Source organism: Ornithorhynchus anatinus, chromosome 4, assembly GCF_004115215.2.
Source record: "Ornithorhynchus anatinus isolate Pmale09 chromosome 4, mOrnAna1.pri.v4, whole genome shotgun sequence".
NCBI lineage: Eukaryota > Metazoa > Chordata > Mammalia > Monotremata > Ornithorhynchidae > Ornithorhynchus > Ornithorhynchus anatinus.
The window spans coordinates 100,159,902-100,186,611 of record NC_041731.1 but is presented as its reverse complement, the minus strand read 5'-3'; the positions used below and the strand labels follow the sequence as shown (position 1 = coordinate 100,186,611).

Genomic DNA, 26,710 nt, shown 5'->3' with positions numbered 1-26,710 from the left:
CAAGACCATAATTATTATTATGGTGTTCCATTTAGATTTTTTTTAAGTTTAGCACTGACAGGAATCTATAGAGTAATGTCCTGAATGATATTTAAAGTCCTGAGGGATATTTGACTCCAGCCTCCGTAACTAGATTTGTAACTTACAGTATACCATTTAAAACCTCTCTGAGCCGTATTCCCTAAACTAGAGAGTGGGAAAGATGATTCTCTCCCTTATTTGGTTGGGCTGCTGGGAAGATAATTGGAGGAAAAGAACATGATTTTTTTAGTGATTCAGAAGAAAGGGGTGATATAAATAGATGACACAAGTCAAATAAAGCAGCGAGGCCAAAATAGAGCTGCCTTCATATTTAATTGTGTATTTCCAATTATTAGAAAGGTTTTAAAATATAAGATGCTTTGGCCTTCAAGACTGACAAAATAGTTATTTGTGATTGTTGCACAAATGATGGCTGCCAATTGAAGATTGTAAACTCCCTGTGGGTAGCGATTGTGTCTACCAAATTTTTTTGTTCTGTACTTTTTCCAAACACTTAGTAGAGTGCTCTGCACATGATAAGAACTCAATAAATGACAGTGATTAATTAAAACATCTCACTGATCGATAAATTGTCTAGATGACTCCCTTCTGCATTGCCCTATGTTCCTTTCATTCACCAGCCCTCTCCAACTCAACTCACTACCACTTATGTATATATCCATAATTTATTTATTTATATTAAAGTCTGTCTCCCCCCTCTAGACTGAAAACTCATTATGGACAGGGAATGGGTCTTTTTTTCTAATTGTATTTGTTTAGCGCTTACTATGTGCCAGGGACTGTACAAAACGCTGGGGTAAATACAAGCAAATTGGGTTGGAGACAGTCCCTGTCCGATATAAAGTTCACAGCCTTAAGCCCCATTTTACAAATAAGGTAACTGAGGTACAGAGAAGTGACCTTGAACTCACTCAAGGTCACAAATGGCAGAGTCTAGATTAGAACCCAGGTCCTACTGACTCCCAAGCCTGTGCTCTGTCCGCTAGGCCATTCTGCTTCTCATTATATTGTTGGATTGTTCTGTCCCAAGCACTTAATACAGTGCACTGCAGAGAGTAAGTGCTCAATAGATACGATTAACTGATTCACTGGGACTTCTGCATTTCTAGTGCATTTAGATCAGTCTTGTTTTCTCACTGACCAAAAGATCTGAAAAATAATTCCATGGTCAGATCTATTCTAATTGGCAATTACTCTAGATGATTTTGGTAGGAACTCTTTGATCCAAAGGTAAACAAACAAGTTTATTCATATGGAAAGACATCATGTTGGCAACATTATTTCTGAAGAGCAGTTTAATTTTCTCAGGACCAAATAAAGGAAGGTGTCGCAGTTCTCTTTGACTAGCTCTGATGCAGCCTTATCTATTCCTGCTCTTGGCGTATTAATTCACCAGTCACCGCTCAGTAGGAATTAGGAGTGCAAAGAGCTCGAGGATGAAATTCTTCATACTCGTGAACTGCATATCAAGGTCAGAGGTGAGTTCCATAATACACAGCAGATGTTAGGAAAGTCCAAAGATTGCTGCTCACTGCAGATTAGGGAAAAAGTCATAGATTTTCTTTTGCTACTTTCAGCAGGTTCCATCACCCTTCTTCCTGACCTAGAAAGAGCAGCCGAGAAAGCAGCCTGTGGAAATGAAAGGAAGAGAAGCATTGGGAGCCTGGTAACATTTAGTGACTTTATAGTCTAATCCAGAAGACACCTGACATAAAAGGACAAAAACAAAAGAAAACCCCTCACTAGAATCTTGAGAATCTGGAACCCTGAGTGTGAGGGGAGAAGAACATTAAATGAAGAGGCCATCCTCTAGGAATAGGAGATCACGATCAACATCAGGATTTACCGAACACCATACTTGGAGAGAAACAAAGTTTCAGCCATAGGGATAATAATATTAAAGTGCGGGACCTTAGATTTCAGTGAAGATGCTCTGACAGCTTTTTCGCCAAGAATGTCAATGAGATCCTGCCCAGCTGTGGACATTCCAGCCTCCTGGGGCATTTATCAGAACAAAATTGCTGCAACCCTGGCAAGGTTCACATCTGAGTTGTTGTCTTTGGCCAGCTCAGTGATCTGGCTAGAACCAACTCCTTAGGTATCTCAGCTTCAGTGGCCAAGAGGCTCGGGGTCACCTCTGCCACAGTCGGTTCGGTCTCAGTTAATTGGTCTGCTTATCCCCAGACAATTTATTTTTAAGGCAAGGCCCTGAATTTGGAAATCCAACAACCATATATCATTGCTAGGATCTGATATCTTTGTCATAGGATTGAGCAAACTGGTAGCACTAGAGGAAGAACTGGGTCAGGAGTCAGGCAGCTGGGTTCTAGCCCCAGCTGCCATGATAGGGGGGTGAAGGAAACTCCTTTCTCTCTGATGTCTTGGTTTCCTAATCTTTAAGATGGGGTGATGAAACTAAACCGCTCCTTCTTGTAACCACCCCAGGATGCCAGCTGGATTTCCACTTTCTGAAATCCCAGTGCCTCCAGGTACTCCTTCCTTGTCAAGGTTCCCAGCACTTTCTCTTGTTTATAACAATGGCCCATGGCCCTGCTTTTCTTTCCTCAGGGTCCCTGGTTTTAGCACTGTTTCCACAATGTAACACACCTCTTGTCTCTCTCATCGGTGTCCCTAGATTCTCCACTCTTCCTTCTCTATTCCTTTTCCCACAGTGCCTCCAGTCCCAGTGTCTCTTCACAGTATCCTTACTTTGGGTTTTAGCTAAGATCTGCGGGGCAAGGGATAGGGAGAGAAATGCCTGAGGAATCTTGAGGTTCCAGATTTTATTCTGGGATGATCAAACTGGCTTCTGGAGTTGGGAGGGAGGTGCATCCACTTCTCAGCATTCTTCTAAGTTTGAGGCTACAGGGCTGAGAATGGACATCTATCTCTGCAGACTCTGAGAGAGGCACTTTTAAATTTTTTTTTAAATCAAAGTTCTCATTTCTCCACAGGAGACCTTACACTATCCTGACAGTTGGCACGCACTGAGTACTGTTCTCACTCCATGGGCTGAAAGAGCTCACGCAACAAAAACCCAGCTTAATTTACTCCTGCAATATTGCTGAGGCAACCTAAGGAAAAAAAATAATATTTTCTCCAAAAACAGATGAGGATATATCCCCCTTCTAACTTCTGGGCTCCTGCCATATTTCCATTTTGGCAACTACTATGATATTGTGGGCCTGATATGCAGTAAAGGCATCTGGAAGAGCATGGGGGTTAAGCTTCAAACTCCTTGTCTCACAGATGGTTAATTTGGGGTTATTATTACTCAATTCAGCAGTTTAATCATAGGAGTTTAAGGGCCAATTTTCCAGGGTGCTTTCTCCAGTAACCCAGGATACAGTGACTTACAATTCATTCATCACCTCATCCTAGGCTGTGTGGCAGAATAAAAGTGATGTTAACTTACTTTACTTAAAAAAAAAAAGAGTCACTGGAAGCAAAGTATTTAGTGTCAACCAGGAGAATTCCTGAGGAATGCCTATAGAGGTAAGGTTGCCAGATAACAGGACTAACTACTACACACCCCAGGAACACTGTGGTGAGTGACTTCGGAAGTTATGTTCATACGTTTCATAAAATTGCAATAAAGAAAAATAAGCAAGGTATTTCGCTTGTCTTATGCTGTTGAGTCGTCTCTGACCCATAGCGACCATGGGCATATCGCTCCCAGAACACACCACCTCCATCTGCCATCGTTCTGGTAGTGGATCCGTAGAATTTTCTTGGTAAAAATACAGAAGTGGTTTACTATTTCCTCCTTCCACGCAGTCAACTTGAGTCCCCACCCTTGACTCTCTCCCATGCCGCTGCTGCTCAGCACAAGTGAGTTTTAACCTGTAGCAGAGTGCCTTCCAAATGCTAGCCACTGGCCAAGCTAGGAATGGAATGGACAGGCCTCTGCCTGATCCTCCCTCCCATAGTTGAGACTAGTAGAGTACTGGAAACCCTCCAGGTGAGATCCTGAGAGGGGAAGATATTTCTAAGTCACTGCAAAGGTACGTGCCTATAGACCTGTCCAAGACAGTGGAACAAAATAATAAACAAAGCTACTTCTTATATACGAGAACTCTAGCATCCCTTTTTCATGGGAGTTCCCAAATTTCAGTGGAATAAATGGTGATCCTTTCTTTTTTACTTGCATCCTTCCTCCCTCTCAGGAAGGCTAGGAATGATCCTCCTGCTTCAAGAGGTAGCTACCATAAGGACAAATAAAGTTTGGAATTTAGTTTGGGGAATATTTTATTGGAGTCCAACTGTCCCAATTCCTTTTCTTGCTGACAGATCACTCATTTCTATATGGTAGCAAGTCATGAACTCAGAAGAGACTCAGACATAAGTCATGTTCATGAGCCCCTTAAAGTCTGCTTTGAAAGTGTTTTGACTAATTTATTTTAGTTATAAGACCCACCTGACCGAAGTCAGAGAAGATGAGATCAATCATAAAGAGAAGTATAGTTTTTTTACAGTAGGAGTGCAAGGAAAGTGGGTAGGATCAGGAAATGTCAGAAAATGTAGGTCTTCTTGTAATACAGCTAAACTATTTTCCCTCTGCAACGTCCTAATTTTTTTTTACAGTATTTAAATGTTTATTATGTGCCAGGCACTGTACTAAGTGCTGGGTAGATACAGGCTAATCAGGTTGGGCACAACCTGGGACTCAAAGTCTTAATCTCCGTTTTACAGATGCGATAACCAGGTGTAGAGAAGTAAAGTGACTTGCCCAAGGATACACGATATACAAATGGTAGGACTGGGATTAGAACCCAGTTCCTTCTTATTGCCAGGCCTGTGCTTTATCCGCTAGGAAATGCCGCTTCTCAATCCTAATAAATTATTAAATGAGATTTGTTAAATGCTATGTATGAAGAACTATACTAAACTCTGAGGTAGATACAGGAAAAGTAGGGTAATCACTCACTGTCACTCATCAGGCTCACTGCTTAAGTAGGCAGGAGACCAGGTGCTGTATCTCTATTTTATAGATGAAGAAACTTAGGCAGAGAAAAATTGTGACTTGCCCAAGGTCACACAGCAGGCAAGTCCCAGAGCTGGGATTGGAACTGAGGTCCTCTAACGCCCAGTTCCATCCGCTTTCTCCTACGCCATGCTAAATATTTATTCTCTATCCTCTTTATCCTCTGAATCAACCCTCACAATTGGAACCATCTGAAGCAATCAATCATATATTTTGAGCAATTACTGTGTGCAGAGCACTGTACTAAGTGCTTGGGAGAGTACAATATAACAGAGTTGGTAGAAGCATTCCCTGTTCACAATGAATTTACAGTCTAGAGGGGGTGACAGAAATTAATACAAGTGAATAAATTACAGGTATTTACATAAGTGCTGTGAGGCTGAGGGAGGGACGAATAAAGGGAGCAAATTAAGTGTATCCATCAGGAGCATCCCCAAAGCCAGGGGGCACATTCCCACCCATCACAAGACATCTTCATTCATTTCCTGCTGCTCCACACGTTCTTAGAGGCCTCCTCATTTAGGATTAGGTCAAAACACCCAACCACCACCATTCCGAATACTCTCCATTTGGGAATCCAAACCACTGGGAAAGATGTTTCCTTGAAAGGATCACTCATTGACATGTTTCAGCGAAAACTGTTCCAGTTGGGTTTTTTTATAGTATTTGTCAAGTGTTTACTATGTACTTACTATATACAGGCACTAAGTGAAATCTGGGGTAGACACAAGCTAAACAGGTTGTATGCATTCCCTGTACCACGTGGGCACACGATCTTAATCCCCACTGTACAGATGAAGTAACCGAGGCAGAGAGAAGTTAAGTGACTTGCTAGGCCACACAATATGGCTGCCATCAGCATTTAAGCTACTGCTCCCTCCATGCTTGTTTGTTTCTCTTCTCCCACTTTCATTCCTTTCTCAGTATCCAGAGTGAGGCACCACCCTGTCCAACAACGATGTAGAGATAACCCAGTTAGATGACTGTACCTTGTTTTCTTTCTCCCTCCATTCCAATTAATATTGGACCCTTTTTTTGTGTGGCTGAAGCTCCCCATTCCTTAAAATCCTTCCAGAAGAGTTATTTTCTTTGCTTACAACTCCTTGCACCTCCCCCACCCACTTCCCTGCATTCTCTGAAATCAGGAATTTGCCCATCAGCTCTGATAGGACAACAATTTATACTGTGGTTCCCTCAGTTTCACCAGTGCCAATAAAACCCATTAGAGGTCAGAGCCAAGAGGAAAGGAATATTCCTGCATTTTGTATCCTCACCTTTTGGATCCAGGTTAATACACACTGCTGGTGAGCAATCAAGTTTTTGCAGTCACAGAAGTGCAGTGGAGCATCACGGCCAACCCCGTCTCCTTCTCGACAGATAAAGCATTCTTTTGCTTCTAATTAAAAAGATTAATAAAGTAATAGGACACATCAGGTTTCCATCAATCACTGCCCATGTGGTTCTTATTATGGTAATTAAAACTTATCTTCCTCAAATTTGGGGATAAAAGTGCCATGATCTGCAATTGAAAACACATTGACAAGAATTCTCCAACAGGCTCTCCCCCACTAAAAAAAAAAAAAAAAGTTCCTAAGAAATATTTTTGCAGCTGATGGGTTTACAAGTGCCCTTAAAGGTAATCTATCACCAAAAATGCAATTTTTTATCCCATGAAACTCAAAGAAAGCATTTTGTTTTCTGTTTCCAAAATGAATGTTTATTTTTTTTAGGATTTCTATGCTTACTCTTTCAGCTTAGCTGTCAGTACTTTTCAAATTCTGCTGCAAAGAGTAACTTTAACGACCGGCTCAAAATTTGAAAAGTAGATTCTATGGCCTCTCCCAGTAAGATCTGGCAGGAAGCAGATACAGATTTCACAGTGCAGTGCTTGGACATCTCCCGGATATGGCACTCGGTCACTCACAATTGGAGAAAGAAAAACTGGTTATCTGTGGCTGTCTGAAACTGTAGAAAAGTGAAGGTTAGGACCAGAGAATTCATTCCTTCTGGAAAATCTAGGGAAATAGAATTACCCAGGAGGTCAATTCTGAGGGATTAGTAATTTAGCTCAATTTTATTGATACTTAAGGAAAGGGCATGGCATTATGAGAGTAAAAATGATGATATTTATTAAATGCTTTCTATGACACAGGGTAAAGGCAGGATCATCAGTTTGGACAAAACCCAGTCCCACCCAGGGCTCAGACTAAGAACAGGTGTTTTAAACTCCATTTTAGAGTTGAGGAAAAGGAGGGCCAGAGAAGTTAAGCAACTGGCCCGAGATCTCTTAGCAGTGTTTCCTAGTGGAAAGAGCACAGGTCTGGAAGTGAAAGGACCCGAGTTCCAATCCTGACTTTGCTTCTGGTCTGCTGTGGGACCTTGGGCAAGTACCAACCTCTCTGTTCCTCGGTTTCTATATCTAAACTGGGAATTAAATCCTCTTCCTCTTACACTGCGAGGCCCCTGTGGGACAGAAGCTGTGTCCAAACTGATAACCTTGTATCTATCCCAGCACTTAGTAGAGAGCTGAAAAAGTGCAATAATTAATTATTATTAAATGGTGGAACCCAGACTAGAAACCAGGTTTCTGGATTCCCAGTCCCACGATCTTTCCACTAGAGCAGGCTAGGTCTGTTCTAGGTACTTCGGCTAGGAGCTCAGAATTTGATTCCTGCCCTCCAGATACTAACAATTCAGTCAGACATTTCAGCCCAGACATACAAAGCACATAATCCCAAATTTAAATCACATGACAGAGAGATCCTATGGACCCAGGGTCAAAGAGACCACTCTAACAGGTGGATAATACACACAAGAAATTGCTTCCTGTTACGGGGAATTAACCTGCTGCTATTGTGTCCGTTCATGCCAAATCTTGTCATTTCTCCGTGCTCTGATTCCTGCAAAACTTCAGGCTTACTCAGTCTTCATGGCTGGGGCCAGAGGACTATCTCAGACAACTGAGCAGTGGACGGGGTCAGGATATCCCTCTCAAAAAGAGGATCATCAGTCTTAACTTGCCCAGACAACCTTTGGAAAGGTACAAAGAGACCAGTCATTTACATTTTAAGGTTGGGATCTCAAAAGGGCCTGATTTTGTCATGGGTTTTGCTACTCCCTTCACAGGAACACATGGAATCGTGGTTCAGAATGACTCCTCTGAAAATGGGTGAGAAACCCAGGAATGTAGGGCAATGTGGTGAGGGCTGGATCCAGGGGGTCTATACAAAATGGGAAGTTGTATACGGATTTAGAGAGGGACCTCCCTGTAGAACAGGAAAAGTGAAGCCACAATTTTTAATTATGAAGGCTTTTAAGTGATTAATATACTGGAAAAGCATTCTCAGATAACCCACATAATGTCAAAAGGTCACAGTTTCCTCTATTGCTCTGTTAAATCAACCTGAAGGGCCTACTTAGATTCTTCCAGAATGTTTAGCATCTTCAGCAAAGATGAGATCTATAGCTGACTTCTACCTTTGCCAGAGTCTCCTCACAAGCCTTTGGGAGTTTTCTAGTTTATGGCCAAGCACAGACGTAGGAGTGATCTTTGTCAGGGGACATCCAGGAAATGACCCAAGCCCCCCTGCCCTAGGGACCCCCGATCCTCCTGGGAAGCAGCTGGTCACTCAAAGAAGGTCCAGATTGGCCTTGGAACTCATGGCTTTAGGGTTGCTACCTGGGGAATGGTTTAAGGGAGAACTACTGAATCAGAAGTACTTCCGTTCCTTAATGGCCCTCGTCCCTGTGAACCAATGCCCCCAAATCCTACCTCCTCCAGCAACCCCTGTACCATCTTGGGCTTGGGGACAGCCCTGACGTTAGAACATTCATTTCTAGAAGGAAGAACTCTTTCCATTGGGCTACTGTGGAAGCCAGAAACATAACCTTCATACTGCGGTGAGTATGAAGTGAGCTTCCAGGGTTTTGAGACTAGTGTTCATAACATGAGCAAAAAAAGGCAGCTTCCAGGAGAAACCTGGGTTAACTTCCTCTAATAATAATTTCACTCTTTTCTGAAAATTAACTTTTTTGGTGAAAATTATCATTAATTGTATTTAAGAAGCCCCCACTTAATTCAATTCAATGGAAAGCAGCATGACCTGGAAATAATAATAATAATAATGATGGTATCTGTTAAGCGCTTACTATGTGCCAAGCACTGGTCTAAGCGCTGGGGTAGATACAAGGTAATCAGGTTGTCTCACTTGGAGCTCACAGTCTTAATCCCCATTTTTACAGATGAGGTAACTGAGGCCGAGTGGTTAAGTGGCTTGGCCAAGGTTACACAGCAGACAAGTGACAGAGACAGGATTAGAACCCATGCCCTCTGACTCCCAAGTTCATGCTCTTTCCACTAAGCCATGCTGCTTCTCTGAAAGAATTTGGGTTTGAGAGTCAGAGGACCTGGGTTCTAATCCTAGCTCTACCACTTGTCAGCTGTGTGACTTTGGGCAAGTCACTTAACTTCTCTAGGCCTCAGTTCCCTCATCTGTAAAATGGGGATTAAGGCTGTGAGCCCCACCTGGGATAAACTGATAACCTTGTATCTCCCCCAGCATTTAGAACAGTGCTTGCACATAGTAAGAGAGTAACAAATACCATTATTATTATTAATATGTATGCAGTGGACTAGTCTTATAATCTCTAATAGAGTCCTCCGTGATCACTGGGCTCTGAGGTTGACTGGATCAAGCCACTAGATAGAGGAATGTAATATGTGATCTGGATAGTAATGACAGACTCAAATTCAATCAGAGCTTCTTAATTTAACCTATCTATATGTCTTGGTTAAACTAGAAGTCTCAGCTAACTATTGGCTTTCATGGGCAATTTTAATTAAAAAATACAAAAATCCTGGACTTGGAACTCCCCTGATCAAACTGACCCAAAAATCTGGTCCCAGTCTACCAGGTACTCTTTCTTACTTTCAATACTTGGCCATTCCACAGCACAGTTGACACGCTCAGTTTAGGATCCCAGCAATGCTCAGCTTGGACTATGGAGGTCCCAGAATGCTCCAGAACTCTGATGTTTACACTCCACTTCTCTCCACTCCAGCTATAGAGAGGGAAGGGGAAAAGCCCAATATTGGAACGGCATGTCAATGCCCTGGTTTATCATGAAAATAATGTAGTTAACCTTTCTTTCAACTAGCGGCACAAGAGAATGGGCAGGAGATGTCAATTGGAAAGGAAGCGCAGCAGAGCAAAACAGAGAGAGAAAGAGAGTAAATGAACCAGTTACTTTTTGGAGGAGATCACACATCCATGAGGGAAAGATCTGCCTAGATAATCATTCAGTCATATTTATCAAGTGGTTACCGTATGCAGAACACTGTACTAAATGCTTTGGAGTACAATCTAACAGACACTGTAGACATGCCCCCTGCCCACAGGGAACTTAAGGTCTAGAGGGACAGACAGTAATATAAATTAATTATGGTTATGTATATAAGTGTTGTGGGGCTGAGGGTAGAATGAATAAATTAATAAATTATGAATAAATAATCTAAGTTCAACAGTGACACAGAAGGCAATGAGAGCTTAATTGGGGAAGGCCTCTTGAAGGGGATGTGATTTTAGTATGGCTTCAAATGTGGAGAGAGGGATCGTCTGTCAGCTATGAAGGGGGAGGGCATTTTAGGACAGAGGCAGAAAGTGGCCAAGGGGTGAGCAGCAAGATAAACATAATACAGGTACAGTGAATAGGTTGGCATTATAATAATAAAATACTAATAATGGTGTTGGTTAAGCCCTTACTATGTGCCAAGCACTCTTCTAAGTACTGGGGTAGAGATGAGGTAGTGAGGTTGACCCACATGGGGCTCACAGTCTTAAATCCCCATTTTCCAGATGAGGCCCAGAAAAGTGAGGTGACTTGCACAGCAGACAAGGGGCAGAGACGGGCTTACAAACCCTGACCTTCTGACGCTCAGACCCGTGTTCTAGCCACTACACCATGCTGCTTCATTAGAGGAGTGAGGTGTGCCGGCTAGGTTGTAGTAGGAAATCAGGGAGGTAAGGTAGGAGAGGGCAAGGTGATTGAGTGCTTTAAAGCCAATGGTAAGGACCTTCTGTTTGGTGCAGAAGTAGAGGGGCAACCACTGGAGATTTTTGAGGAATGGGGAAACATGGACTGAACAATTCTGTAGAAATGACCCGGGTAGCAGCAGTATGGCCTGAAGTGGGGAGAGACAAGAGGCAGGGAGGTCAAAAAGGAGGATTATTTATACATTCAATCATATTTATTGAGCATTTACTGTGTGCAGAGCACTGTACTAAGCTCTTGGGTTCATACAATACAACAATAAACAGACACATTCCCTGCTCTGTTTAGCATTGGGGACAGACATCAATACAAACAAATAAATTATTCATTCATTCATTCAATAGTATTTATTGAGCACTTACTATATGCAGAGCACTGTACTAAGTGCTTAGAATGTACAAATTGGTAACAGATAGAGACAGTCCCTGCCCTTTGACGGGCTTACGGTCTAATCGGGGGAGATGGACAGACAAGAACAATAGCAATAAATAGGATCAAGGGGCTGATAGAATCAAGGCGATGATACAGATATGTTCATAAGTGCTGTGGGGCTGGGAGAGAGGGAGACCAAAGGGAGCAAGTCAGGGCAATGCTGAAGGGAGTGGGAGATGAGGAAAGGTGGGGCTTAATCTGGGAAGGTCTCTTGAAAGAGACAGGCCTTCAATAAGGCTTTGAAGTAGCGGGGAGTAATAGTCCGTCGGATTTAAGGAGGAGGGCATTCCAGGCCAGAGGCAGGACGTGAGCTAATAGCCGGAGGCAAGATGGGTGAGATGGAGGCACAGTGGTAAGGTTAGTACTAGAGGAGGAAAGTCTACAGGCTGGGTTGTAGAAAGAGAGAAGCAAAGTTAGGTAGGAAGGGGCAACATGGTGGAGTACTTTAAAGCCAATGGCGAGGAATTTTTGTTTAATGCCGAGGTGTATTGTTTAATGCCGAGGTGTATGGGCAAGCACTCGAGTCCTCTGAGGAGTGGAGGGACATGTCCAGAACGTTTTTTTTTTAGAAAAATCATCCGGGCAGCCAAGTGAAGCAAAGGATCGCGCAGCAATCAAGGTGGGATAGGATAAGTCCTTTTATTAACACAGCAACAATTTGGATGGAGATGGAAGGGCAGATTTTAGTGATATTGGGAAAGTTGAACTGGCAGGATTTGGGACAGATTTAATGTGTTGAATGAGAGCAGTGAGCTGAGGATTGATATTGGAGAGGCAAGAGGAACTGCCCTTTCCTGGTATGCATCCTTGGGTATGTCTCTCAACTTTCCTGAACTTCAGTTCTCTCTTGTGCAAAATAGGGCTTCAGTGCCTCTTTTCCCTCTTATTTAGACTGTGAGCCCTATGTGGCACCTGATTATCTTTTAACTTAGCACTCAGTACAGTGCTTAAGACATAACAAGCACTTAGGATTTGCCACACTTTTTATTATAACTGAGACAGATGGATGCTTCTGGGCAAGTCCCCTCCACCTCCCAGAGCAAGCTCTTTCCCTCAGATTCTAGTTAGCAGAGTGCAGGGACATGAAGCAGCTCTATGGTGTTGGGTATGGCCTGCCTTGATGGTATTTGTTAAGCGCTTACTTTGTGCCAGGCACTGTACTAAGAGCTGGGGTGGATACAAGCAAATCGAGTTGAAGACAGTCCCTGTTCTGTGTGGGGCTCACAGTCTCGATCCCCATTTTACAGATGAGGTAACCAAGGCATAGAGAAATGAAGTGACTTGCCCAAGGTCACACTGTAGACAAGGTAGCAGGGCTGGGATTAGAACCCATGACCTTCTGACTCCTAGGCCCGTGCTCTAACCACTATCCCACGGTCCAACAGGATCTGATGGACTCTGGCAGATGATATCACCACAGAAGTTATGCTCTATTTTGCGGTGGGCACCAAATGAATGGTAAGGAGTGTGTACATATAAATATGGTGCTGGGCCTCCCAGCAAATAGATCGAAACAATCATTTTGGCTTGGGGGTCTCTCTCACCAGCTGGATCAAACACCCAAGAGGCTATTCTAGACAGCAACCCCACCAAATTTCCATCCCCTGCATTACAAAGGAAAGGGTGAACTATGAAGGACAGATATTCACTTTGCTTTTTTTTCAACTGAATGAGACAGCCAAGGAAGCCTGGAACTTTCAAAAACCTGTTTAGACTTGGGTGAGATAAGAACCAGGTTGCTGTTTGTGGAATGAAGGAAATTCTGGGGAATTGGGGTGGCTTTTCTGAATTTTTAGAGCCTCACAATGTGGTATTAAGTGAGAAAAATGGAGTTCTGTTTGAGCAATATTTCTCTCAAATTACTCCACAATATTAGATTAGATGGGGAGCAGAGCAGATAAAGGTGGGATAATGGAGTTGTAAAGATTATATTTCTGAAGAAAAGACAAATATGGAGCAGGGTTTTGTTTTTTTCAAAGATTTCAAGCATGTCTAAAGCAAAAAAGAAAAAAATTGCCTTGCCTAAACATTACGCATTAGGTGAAGGTTATTTGTTCAGTCCCGGTGTTTCATGCTGTACCAAGAAATAATAAAACAACAGTTCTGCATTAGCTAACATACAATGCTTTCTGCTGGATGAATACAGATGCAAATGTAGAAAGGTAATCATCAGTGTTTATCATTTTACTATTATGATATAGGCTGCTGCTGCCGGTAGGGAAATTGCGATATAAAACGAGCCACTCCACCTCCCCCTCCTTCTCCCCAAGAGGGATCCTAGGATGAAACCATGTTTTTCCTTGAGCCGTTTCTAGCCATAGCATCAATAATAAAGCCTACTAGAGTTCAGGGCCCTAAAGCAAACTTATCAGAGCGGGTTCTGGATGGGCTCCATCTTTTCTGGTGATGTAATTTGGAAAGATGTATTGCATGCTGCCCAAAATTCAGTTCCAACCAGACCTGCAGTGACCCATTCGAACTGGCAGGGGAAAATATTCTGACTTTGGCAATACATGAAATTTAGCTTCACTCACTGGAACTTGGTCACACCAGGCCCGAAGAACTGTACCAGTTTTGCTCTTTACTCGTGGATTGATGATGTGGTAGACGAAGGTTGGGATGGCAGGTGGAGTATGTGCTGCTCTCTCCTTTCTGGACAGCCAAGAGGTTGTCTCCAAGACCACTTACTACCAGCCCCATTTGTGGTAGGTTTGAAAGGAGACCTGTTTTCAAGCAGTCCAACCTATATTTTGGCTTTCAAATTCACTGCCTCCCTTCACCTGTTCTGTTTCTTTCACCATTAAAAAAAAATATTGGTTATAGTTCTAAATTGGTTTCATCTTCCTGCTCTCAGCTGGATGATGCTGGGTTCTGCTCCTGTTAGCTTCTGGAAGAAAAGGGGATTTCCTGGTAGTTTTGAACGAACCACATAAAGGCAGATTAGCAATGACAGCAGGGGCAGCCACTGCTTCACTTCAGAGACAAATAATAATAATGATAATAATAATTACAGTACTTGTTAAGCACTTACTATGTGTCAAGCACTATTCTAAGTGTTGGACTAGATAGAAGTTAATCTGGTTGGACATGGTCTCTGTCCTATATGGGCTCCCAGTCTGGAGCAGCATGGCTCAGTGGAAAGGGCATGGGCTTGGGAGTCAGAGGTCATGGGTTCTAATACCAGCTCCGCCACTTGTCAGTTGAGTGACTTTGGGCAAGTCACTTAACTTCTCTGTGCCTCAGTTCCCTCATCTGTAAAATGGGGATTAAGACTGTGAGCCCCAAGTGGGACAACCTGATCACCTTGTATTCTCCCCGGCACTTAGAACAAACAGTGCTTTGTACATAATAAGTGCTTAACAATACCATTATTATTATTAATCCTCATTTTACAAATGAGGTAACTGAGGCCCAGAGAAGTTAGACGACTTGGCCAAAGTCACAAAGCAGAGGTGGTGAAGTCTGGATTAGAACCCATTTTCTTCTGATTCCCAAGCCTGTGATCTATCCATTAAGCCACATTGCTTTTCCACAAAATGTTTGAAGCTGAGTAGGAAAAAGCCAAACCTCTGGATGTGAGAAAAGTTGTTGGTGTCAACTGGGGCGGGACATATGGCGTAGGCCGGAGGGATAGACCTGAGGAGTTAGGAACTCATGTACCAGGAAGTAGGCATAGAGAGGACAAAAACAAATTATATGAGGAATGAGGAGAGGACAAGGACTTTTTTAGGGAACAAGTTGCAATGGAGAGGAGGAAAATATTCATGTTGGAAGGCTTTAAGTTTTTCCTCCTTATTATTAGCAAAAAAGAGGGGGTTATCTCTGATCCAGTACCTTCTTTTTGGGGGCAGGGAAGGAAGAATACTCAAAGGACACAAGGGGATTAATAAATAGTAAATGTGACAGAGGGGTGATAGAGTTTTGGTCCCTGTAGGTGGGATCCAAGATGCAGAGAAGGGGACAGAGAGAGGGGAAGAGGGGTCAGGGACTCTTGCCATAGAGGAAATAGGTTAGGAAAGTGGACGTTCATTGGAATGACCATCTGGAGAGGGGAAGCATATGAGAGGATCCTACTGGCTGGGAGAGCTAGGACCAGTTCTCTGCCATGATTCTGTTTTAAGAAGTGACATTATTAAGAACAAGCAACCAGTGAGCTAACAAGGCTGGTTTGTAAGGGAGCTTAGCATTAGAATAAATGTTTCTTACGCCTAGGGTAATTAATGGGGGGAATGGAATACTAAAGGCAGCAGCTGAAACCATAACCATGAATATATTAAAAAAACAGAGTTAGACAGACACTTAAGGGGGGAAAATACATTGCAGCAGTAAGTACAAACTGGGCCTGCTAAAAGATATGCTGGACTGCCTAGTTGTCTTCCCAGAATCCCTCTGTGCAGACAGAAAGTAAAGTAGAATGTGTAGGCAGGGCCGTTAGTTACACTGTCTGATCTCCAGGTCTAATGAAAAGTGCGCTGGCTTGACAAATGCTTACCGAAGCTGAAAAATAAATAGTGGGGGGAGGAGGAGGGTTTGGGGGGAGAGAGAAGGAGCAGACTTCTTTTGCAACTGAAACATTAAATCTAAAAGTAAAGATTGAGAAAAACTACAATTTGAGGACTGCTTTCACAGACGAGGACGGATTCTCCTTCTGCAGAGCTCTTCCTCTAGTTAAGTCCAAGGCCCTCGGACCTCTCGGTGGAGTAGAGCTCTCCATGGGGGAGAACATACTCTACCCAATATGCCTCCCTCTCCCCCTGTCTCTCTTACAGGCAACTTCAGGTTAATTGCCCCAGGTGCCATAGAGGACCTGATACAGTTAGTGATAAATTGGTTACTCTGAGATGCCCAAGGACCAGTACAGTGCTCTACACACAATAAGCACAAAATAAATGATTGATTAATCACATCTCTTTGAAGATGATTCCCAAATCCATGTCTTTAGCCCTGATCTCACTTCTTCTCTGCAGTCTTGTATTTTCTCCTGATTTCAGGACATGTCTACTTGGGTGCCCAGCCAATGTTCAAACAGAACACCTCCTCTTCTCAACCAAACCTTGCCCTCCCCATGATTTTCCTGTCACCGAACAGCACCGCCATCCTCCCTGTCTCACAATAACTTTGGCATCATCCTCTACGTATCTCTGAGAATTCAACCCACATATTCAATCTGTCACCAGGTTCTGTCGGTTCAACCTTTACGACATTACTAAAACCACCCTTTACTCTCCACCCAAACTGCTACCATACTGATGCAAGCGATTATCTTATCCCACCTTCACTACTGCGTCAGCTTCCTTGCTGATATCCCAGCCTCCTGCCTCTCCCCATTCCAGTCCATACTTCACTTTGTTGCCTGGATCATTTATCTAAAAAAAAAGGTAGACCATTTTTCCCCACTCCTCAAGAACCTCCAGTTGTTGCCTATCCACTTCCACATCAAATAAAGGCTCATTACCATGGGCCTTAAAGCACTCAGCAAGTTCACTCTGCTCCTCTAAAACCAACTTACTCAGTGTATCTCATTCTCGTCTACTTGCCACTGACCCCTTGCCCATATCCCGCCTCTGGTCTGGAACTCCCTCCCCCTTCCTATCTGTCAATCGCTCTCCTCACCTTCAAGCACTGCAAAAGTCTCACCTCCAAGAGGCCTTCCCCCACTAACCCCTCATTCCTCTACTCCCTCTCCCTTCTAACACACTTGCACTTGGATTTGCACTCTATAATCACTTATCTCCCTCAGACGTACAGCACTTGAGCATGTATTCATAATTCATTTTAATGTCTGTTCCCCCTATAGTCTGTAAGTTTGTTGTGGGCAGGGAACAAGTCTTCCAACTCTGTTCTCTTGTACTGGCCCAAGCACTCAGTACCGTTTCTGCCCACAGTTAAGTATTCACTTAGTACGAATGATTGATCAATTGAGGGCTTAGCCAGTTCAAGGGATCCTTTAAGGAGCAGGAATCCCACACAGCTCTTAAAACCTCCCCCTTCTCCATGCCCCTCAAACAATGGTAAAGATTGTAGCCACTGTGCTTTAAGTGAATCAATGGTATTTTTTGAGCACTTACTGAGTGCAGAACACTAAACTTAGAAGAGTACAACAGCATAGGCAGATAAGATCTCTGCTCCCATGGAGCTTACAATCTAGTGTATAAGGAGATGGATTTACCATATGACCATAAAACAAATGTCTCCTTCCTCCCCACACTGAAAAATGTATGGCAGAGGCAGCAACATGACAACACTGAACCACATAGATTCTTTTCTGCCACTATCCCAGCTGGAGCCAGAGAAACATTGTGCTCCAGTTCCCAGGAAGTGAGGGGAGTTTGTCTTAGTCTCACTCTCTGTCTTTTCTACCTGACATTCCCTTCCTGTCTCCTCTGGTTCTCAGTCCCTGTCTGTTATCTCTGGAGATTTTTGCCTCTAGGTGCCCCTCTAGTTTGCCCTCTAATTCTCTCTGGCTGCAATTTCTGGGTGTGTTTAACATTTATTGATCATCTTCTTGGTGTTGAGTGGTTTTTATAATGTTTCTTAAGCACGCTTGCAGTGCCTTTCTCCCCATTTCTGACTCTATTTCCTGGAAGTCTCCCCACTCTTGAGAACTATGACCAAAAGGAAAAATCGACTTGCTAATAGCAGCTGCACCATTGGGGTGTCCTGATCCGACATCGAGGTCATGATAATGGAATTGAACAGCTTTGTCGTGTACACTGAGGCACTGAGTGAAACCTAACAAGTGCTGGAGGGCACTTGACTGATGAGGATGTGGGATATATGTGTAGTGTGGCTTAGTGAAAGGCAGAGGAGCTGAGTTCTAGTTATGTCTTTGCCACTTGGCTGCTGTGTGGCCTTGGGCAAGTCACTTAATTCCTCTGTGCTCCAGTTTCCTCAACTGTAAAATGGGAATTTATTACCTGTTCTGCCTCTGACAGACTATGAGTCCTATGTGGGACAGGAACTATGTCTTACCTGGTTAACTTGTATCTATTCCAGCCCTTAAGAACAGTGCTTGATATGTAGAAAGCTCTGAACTAGTACCCCACTGAGAACTGTATGAAGCCCCTTAGTACTGCCCACTTACTACTATTATTATTATAATATCGTCTTCTGGAAAACCTCTCTCTCTTTAAAAAAATACCTTTCAGATGTTACATGGGTGCCAATCAGCCTTGAATTCCAGGGTTCCAACTGATTTACCAGTGATTCTATTCCTGCCACTAAAACAAAGATGCTTTGTTTTCATAATCGGTGCATATGCCCAACTACCAATAAATGCCGATGAAGAAAGAAATATGCACCAACAAACTATACCACAATTGGACAAGCTCATGATTCTCGGCCCTTTCAAAACACAAGCAGACAAGATGTAGAAAAAAGTCACTGGACCACGAGACTGGAGTTCCAAATAATGATGATAATAATAATAATGATGACATTTGTTAAGTGCTTACTTTGTGCCGAGCACTTTTCTAAGCGCTTTGGGGGTACAAGGTCATCAGGTTGTCACACACTGGGCTCACAGTCTTAATCCCCATTTTACAGATGAGGTAACTGAGGCACAGAGAAGTTAAGTGACTTGCCCAAGGTCGCACAAATACTAAGTGGTGGACCCAGGATTAAAACCCATGATCTCTGAGTCTCAAACCCATGCTTGTTCCACTGAGCCATGTTGCTTCATGGCAAGCGCTAAATGGCAGTGATCTACTCTGAGCCTAGAAGAGCACAAGCAGGGGAGTAAGAAGGACCTGGGTTCAAATCCAGGCTCTGCCATTTGTCTGCTGTGTGACCTTGGGTAAGTCACAATTTCTTGGTGTCTCAGTTAACTCATCTGTTAAATAGAAATTGAGATTGTGAGCCCCGTGTGGGACAGGGATTAGAAGCTCACCTGATTGGCTTTTATCTACCCCAGTGCTTAGTACAGTGCCTGGAACATAGTAAACACGTAACAAGGGCCATCAAAAAAATCTACTATTTCATTCTCCCAAGCTCTTAGTACATAAGTGTATGATGTAAGTGCTCAATAAATACCCCTGATTGATGGATTATGGAGACATGCTCAAGATCTAACTAACTGAACCACATTCTGCCTACTGTAAAGGAAGGCCAGCACTGAAGCTATACTTAAAGGCGAAACAGTGACAGCTCATTAATTATTCACCTCCAGCAGCAAAGAATGAAGGACATGTGGATATTAACTTCAGCAGACAGGGACAAGTGTAGGACTGTCCACTACCTGATAAGCAAACCTCTGCTAGCAATACAATCAAAATCCCCCAAAGTGGCAAGCAAACAAGTAGGATGACTCAATTCCAGCTCCTGAAGAATCAGAACACCTGTGAAGAACTGAACTGCAGCACCTTAAACATCTTGTTGGAATAAGAAACCGCAGTTATCCATCTGTGATTTTTCCTTAAATGGTATTTGTTCAGTATATACTATGGGTCAAACACTCTTCTAAGCCCTGGGTAAATACAAGTTAATTAGGTTGGCTACCATCTCACTCCCACATGGGCTTCACAATCTAAGTAGGAGGGAGAACAGGTATTTAATCCCCATTTTACATTTGCCGCGTGACTTTGGGCAAGTCACTTAACTTCTCTGTGCCTCAGTTTCCTCACCTGGAAAATGAGGATTCGATACCTGTTCTCCCTCCTACTTAGACTGTGAGACCTATGTGGGACAGAAATTGTATCTGGCTGCATCTATTTGTATGAACCCCACTTAGAACCGTGCTTGATACATAGTAAGGGCTTAACAAATATAGTAATAATAATAATGATAAGAAGAAAGAGGTTTAGTTGCTCCCTGAAAGTTTTTTGAATTAGTCCAGTGGCAAAGACCAAATCTGGTGTCCTTTGGCATGAAGGCCCATTGAGATACAGCCAGCACATGATTAATGGATGTGTAATCTCCCTGTGGGCAGGGAATATGTCTGTTTATTGTATTATACTATCACAAGCACTTAGTACTGTGCTCTGCCCACAGTAAGTGCTCAATAAATACTCCTGAATCAATGGAGTGTGGCTAGCTGATGTGGAACACATGAAGAAAGAAAGGGCAAATCACATATTTTACATTGAGACAAGTGCAGTCTCAAGCAGTGTGACATAGCACCAGTTGCAGACAAGTTTCCCGAAGCCCTGTGGCAATCAGGAGAGGGGTTCCTCTACTTAAGCAGATATTTGGGGACAGAGAATACCAAGACACAGATCAGTAATAGCTAAAGATGCGGTAAATCACTCTGTGGTATTTACTGAGTGCTTACTGAGTACAGAGAGTTCATATCCTAGTACATAGTTGATGCAGAAGGGAGAGGGAGTAGGGGCAAAAAATGGTTTAATTGTGGAAGGATTTCTGTATTCCTTACCTTCTATGGGGTTTTATCTATATCATTCTTCCTAGCCAACCTCACAGCAATTAAAATCAACCAGGAATTATAATAATTGTGTTTGTTAAGTGCTTTCTATGTTCCAAGCACTGTTCTAAACACTGGGTTAGATACAAGGTAATGAGGTTGTCCCACGTGGGGCTCACAGTTTTAATCCCCATTTTACAGATGAAATAACTGAGGCACAGCAAAGTTAAGTGATTTGGCCAAAGTCACAGAGCCGATAAGTGGTGGAGCCGGGATTAAAACCCACGACCTATGACTTCCAAGCCCATGATCTTTCCACTAAGTCACAAAGCTCCTGTTACTAATATTATTGCTGCGGTTGAATATTTATTAAATACCTCCATGGTGCTGAGTACTTTCTATAATGTTTCCTAAACATGAAAGACTTTGATCTAGGTATCGATCAGTCATAATTACTGAGCACTCAGTGTGTGCAGAGCACTCTACTAAGCACTTGGGAGAGTGCGGCACAACAATATAACAACCATGTAGAAAACGATAAACACAGAGCTGCAATTTCAAAGAGATGGAGATTCTGCCTTTGTATTTTAGAGAGGGATCCAGTACTATGATCTGACAGGATATAGGTAGGTTCTTTCAGGATTAATCGGAGGAGGTACTTTGAATATCTCTCCCAAAATGATAGGGAATACTAAACTGCAGAAAGTGTCAATACACATTTCTATACATTTGAAGTAGGAATAGATTGATATTAGAAAATTTCTCAAAGGAGTGTGAGATTGGGACGGAATAACTGTGGTCCCCCTTATTTCTCTAACTATACATTTCTACTAAGTGATTGAAATTATTCATTGATTAAAGTTTGGTATTCTCCATAGGAGCCCTTCGGTTTCAGCCAAACATAGATTATTCCCTGGATAATCCTGTGCACAGTAAAATGGAACATGTGGAAAATGGTGCATCGGAAAATGATTACCAAGTTCTGTTCTGAATTTGAAATCAAGAATGAAATGATATACGTTAGGCACAAAGCAAAGAAGTAAAGTACCTCCTGGAGGGTAAAAAATATGGGTTTTCACACGGGCATATCTGTGGTTCTGGCGATCAAAAATGTGATAAGGCAGAAAGACATTAAGATCCACATCTGTGAATATTCCCCAAAGCAAACCTCAAACGCCGAGTCAGGTCTGTTGCCCCGTGGCTCAGTGAACCTCCAGAAAAACTTGTCCTTTTGGAATCAAATGCCCAGTAAAGGAGATGGTGGTGTGGGAAGGGTAAGGAAATAATTATAAACCACTCTGAAGTGCCTCAAGAATTCAGGAGTTCCTACTGATAAGCGCTTTGTGATCCTTGGGTAAATAGTTCTTCCTAATGATGTATTTATCGCTGAACAATCTCCTGAGAGGAGAGGATTTTTCCTCGTGGAGCAGGGAGTTAGGGCTCCTTTACACCTGGCAAGAGGCTAATTCCTGTTCAGATGAAAATAGGCTAAGTAAAGTCTCAAAGGAATTTTGGACATAAAGAACTCTTAAAACAATGCTTTGATAATTGAAATTGAAATGAACCAGCCACGCACAGATTAAATTTCCCCTTAAAGCAGTTCAATGGTTTAAGGATTCAGAGGGAGAGTAATTGAGGTAAAATGTATTTTGGGATTTAGATCCAAATCCCACCCTGGGAAAGGGAGCTTTGACTCACCTGAAATTTAGTGCATTAACCTGTCCCTATGATTTTTTGCATACTTATGTATACACACATACATACATACACAAATATCACATACACAAACACACCATCTCCAGGTGTGCATTCACACTCATACAGGTGTGCGTCTGCATAATATTCCTGCCACAGGTACGGCAAAATCAGCCCCTTAACGGTTGATGATTTATGCAGCTTGCCAGTAGAGAACTAGGCCACTCCAGCCTTGAAAGCACTTTAGCTTGGTTGTTTTTACTTATGAAGGACATGTTGTCCTGTAATTATTCTGTCATTTCTTAAAAGGTGAAATCCTTAACAGGTTTGTGCTTTGTGTGTCGCTGTGTTTATGCGCGTGCTCCTGTCTGAACATGTCTCACCGAGTTGGAACCATGACTCCGAATCACTTTAACAAGAACAAATGGAACTGGACAGGTTAAAACAAGTTAATTTGGCTGGGAGTGAGTTTAAGAATATTAGTTGTGCCTGGGAGGCATATAATGGAGTCATCTAGAGTAGAATCCCCCCCAAACCCAATTAAACTCTAATCTCCCCACTGTCACTTCAGTCAACTAAGCACATAAATATTCACAATGCCCAGAAGCACTTAATGTACATATCACATATACTTAATTACTTCTTCCTACCTGTAATTGCCTGTCTCTATTGTGAGATTATAAGTTCCTTGAAGGCAGGTGTATATTAATATATTTTGTATTCTCTCCCAAATGCTTAGTACAGTGTTCCTTACACAATAGATTCTCACTAAGTGCTACCGATGGATTGAAAAACAATTCTCATTTCCCTTTTGGTTCATAGAATTGACAATTCTATACTCATTTCACGTTCAGCTTAGTAGATGAGAACAAGTTTGCATGTAGTGGCAGGAAGAAAGCAGGATGGAAGAAAGAAAGGGGATTTTGAGAAACCTTTAATATGGAGAGCATCTGAAAAAACATACAGTTTAAACAATTACACGCATTTTGAAGAAGTGCACTGAAGAGACCTTATAAGAGAAAATTACATTCATCAGAAATTCATTTTAGAATTTTAATGCTGATGAATAAGAGGACCAAGCTTTCTTCTACCTCAAATTAGCTGGAATTTTAGTGTATACGAGTAAAAATGTTAAAGTTATGAGTAGAGTTCTTTCCAGATCCAAACCTGATTTCTGTTTTGCAAAGACTAAAAGTAGAGTCCTGCAGAGGACTAGGCTTCAGGACATGAATCTGGACCAGGCCCCAAAGGTGAAAGGTGATCTCTGATAGCACTGGAGAAGACAGGATGCCTCTTAGTTTCTGCCAGCTCCCACCACACACAACATTCGGGGGCCTCGTTTGTCAACCCAAAATATTTTTTTCTTCCTTATAAAGAAGCTTTAACCCATCCCAGTTACTCAGGGAATAATACCCATGGTGATGACAATAATAATTGCGACAACAGCAGTGATAAGAACTATAGCTATCAAACTATTAGCCAGTGTGTATTTACCAATATGGAAGCAACGACATGGATACCTCAACCAGTAAACAAGTACAAAAGGAAGTAGTTAGACTTCTGCAAGCTCCCTGTGGGTAGGGAATGTGTCTTCCAACTCTGTTGCCTTATAATAATAATAATAATAATAATAATAATAATAATGTCGGTATTTATTAAGCGCTATGTGCAGAGCACTATTCTAAGCGCTGGGGTAGATTCAGGGTAATCGGGTTGTCCCACATGAGGCTCACAGTTAATCCCCATTTTACAGATGAAGTAACTGAGGCACAGAGAAGTAAAGTGACTTGCCCACAGTCACACAGCTGCCAAGTGGCAGAGTCAGGATTTGAACCCATGACCTCTGGCTCCCAAGCCCGGGCTCTTTCCACTGAGCCACACTGCTTCTCAAGAATTCAGGGGTTCCTACTGATAAGCGCTTTGTGATCCTTGGGTCCTTATACTTTCCCTAGCTCTTAGTGCAGTTCTCTCCACACAGTAAGTGCTCAATAAATTGACTGATCGTCTATTCCTGGTCAACTCAGGTCTCCCTTTCCACTGTGGCTGACACTGACACCAAATGGGCAGTGTGTGTGTGTGTTGTTTATGTACGTGTGTGTTCCTGCTTTCAGTAGGGTGGTGAGGGAGACAGGGAGGTGAGAGGAGGAAGATGAGGAAGAATAAGCCTAAGGTTCTATCTTCCTGTGGAGGATCAGATCAGATTGAGCACCCTGTGACCAGCTAAATAAGGAACCCAGATGCGGCTGGTCTATCTGACTAGGGGCTCTGATTCAGGGCGAGCCTCTGCAGGGCAGGGCTGGGCTGTCCCTATTGAGAAGCAGCATGCCCTAGTGGAAAGAGCACAGGCCTGGAAGTAAGAGGACATGGATTCTAATCTCCGCTCCGCCACATGTCTGCTGTGTGACCTTGGGAAAGTCACTTAACTTCTCTGTGCCTCAGTTGCCTCATCTGCAAAAAGGGGATTAAGACTGTGAGCTCCATGTGAGACAGGGACTGTGTCCAACCTGATGACCCTTTGCTACCACAGCACTTATTATGGAACTTGATGCAGGGAAGCAGCGTGGCTCAGTGGAAAGAGCCCGGGCCTGGGAGTCAGTGGTCATGGGTTTGAATCCCGGTTCTGCCACTTGTCAGCTGTGTGACTGCGGGCAAGTCACAACTTTTCTGTACCTCGTTTACCTCATCTGCAAAATGGGGATTAACTATGAGCTTCACGTGGGACAACCTGATTACCCTGTATCTACCCTAGCGCTTAGAACAGTGCTCTGCACATAGTAAGTGCTTAACAATTACAAACATTATTATTATTAGTATACGCTTAACAAATACCACAGTTTTTCTTGTTCTTATTATTCCTGGTTTGGAGGTTCTGGTAATTGCATTGACAATGTGGCCCTGGCAGCCCCTGAGTCTGTGGCTGGCCCTGGACTGCAGCGTTCCAGGCTGCCACTCGGCTACCTGGGGTCACTAGTTGTTCCCACCAAGAAGAGCTGAACACGTCTCTGGGCCAGATGCAGGGAATGGTACTTGAGATGAACTCAGAGCTAGAGACCAAAAGATGAGATGCCCACACGGGCACTTGTTCAGCTGTTCGGAGGTGCCCATGGCCTGGCCACCTGTGGGGCTATTATTAATAATAATAGTAATAGTATTTATTAAGCATTTCCTATGTGCCAGGCACTGTTCTATACAAGCAAATCAGGTTGGACACAGTCCCTGTCCCACATGGGGCTCTCAGTCTCAATCCCTATTTTACAGATGAGGTAACTGAAGCCCAGAGAAGTGAAGTGGCTTGCCCAAGGTCACACAGCAGTGTCAGAGCCGGCATTAGAACTTGTGACTCCCGGGCCTGTGCTCTCTCCACTACTCCGTGCTGCTTCTCAAAAGTCCGATAGCCCATTCATGCATTTCTGTCTGATGCCTGCTTTTTCTACTACTCTCAGTATTTGTAAATCCATTTGTTTGTGCTTCTCCCATTAGATTGTAAACTACTTGGGGGCAGGGAATTGTTTCCTTCAGAACAACGTGAGGCACCGTTCCACTTATTTCTACAGAAATAATATTGCGGAGCTTTTATCATTTTCCAACAGGATGATGTCCTCGGGTTGATTGTAGAAAAAAAAAAAAATGAGTTCTCCCACCCCCCCGGTCACACAAATTTCAGGCTATGAATCCTCCCAGACTCTGCACAGCATTGCATCACCACCAGTGCAGAGACACAAACTGCTTCTAGCGATTACAAAATACTAAAACAAAATGAACTTTTTGGTTTTCTTGGAAACAAAGCTGGAAATATTTGCTCTAAGAAAAAACATTGGTTTTGGGGAATTTTCTTTTAAAAAGTGTAGGTTTTACTACTTGAAGATGGTAACTGCCAGACAGGCATAGAGTTAAAACACACTTCAGAGATTTGACTCTCCTTGTGTTCTGATGGTCAGGTATTTTATCTTCTCCAAACTTTCCTGGAAGTTCTCAACCACTTTGATTCATCTCCTCTCTCCAAATTTTAAATTAAAAACCCCTTCAAATTGTCACTGCACTTCTGATTTGAACTGAACTCCCTACCTTGTAAGATGAATCCATCCTTAACTGAAAAACTTACCCAGCCTGGGGAAACTAATTGAGAGATGTCAGCTTCATGTGTTTGT

General features: G+C 42.8%; 1 non-coding gene across 1 annotated transcript; it reads right to left on the bottom strand.

Annotated features, from left to right (window-relative positions):
* Window positions 1–3,883: 3,883 nt before the first annotated feature.
* Window positions 3,884–4,021, bottom strand: LOC114811969. Its single transcript, XR_003759663.1, has one exon. It is a non-coding gene; the product is annotated as a small nucleolar RNA SNORA7 (small nucleolar RNA).
* Window positions 4,022–26,710: the final 22,689 nt, after the last annotated feature.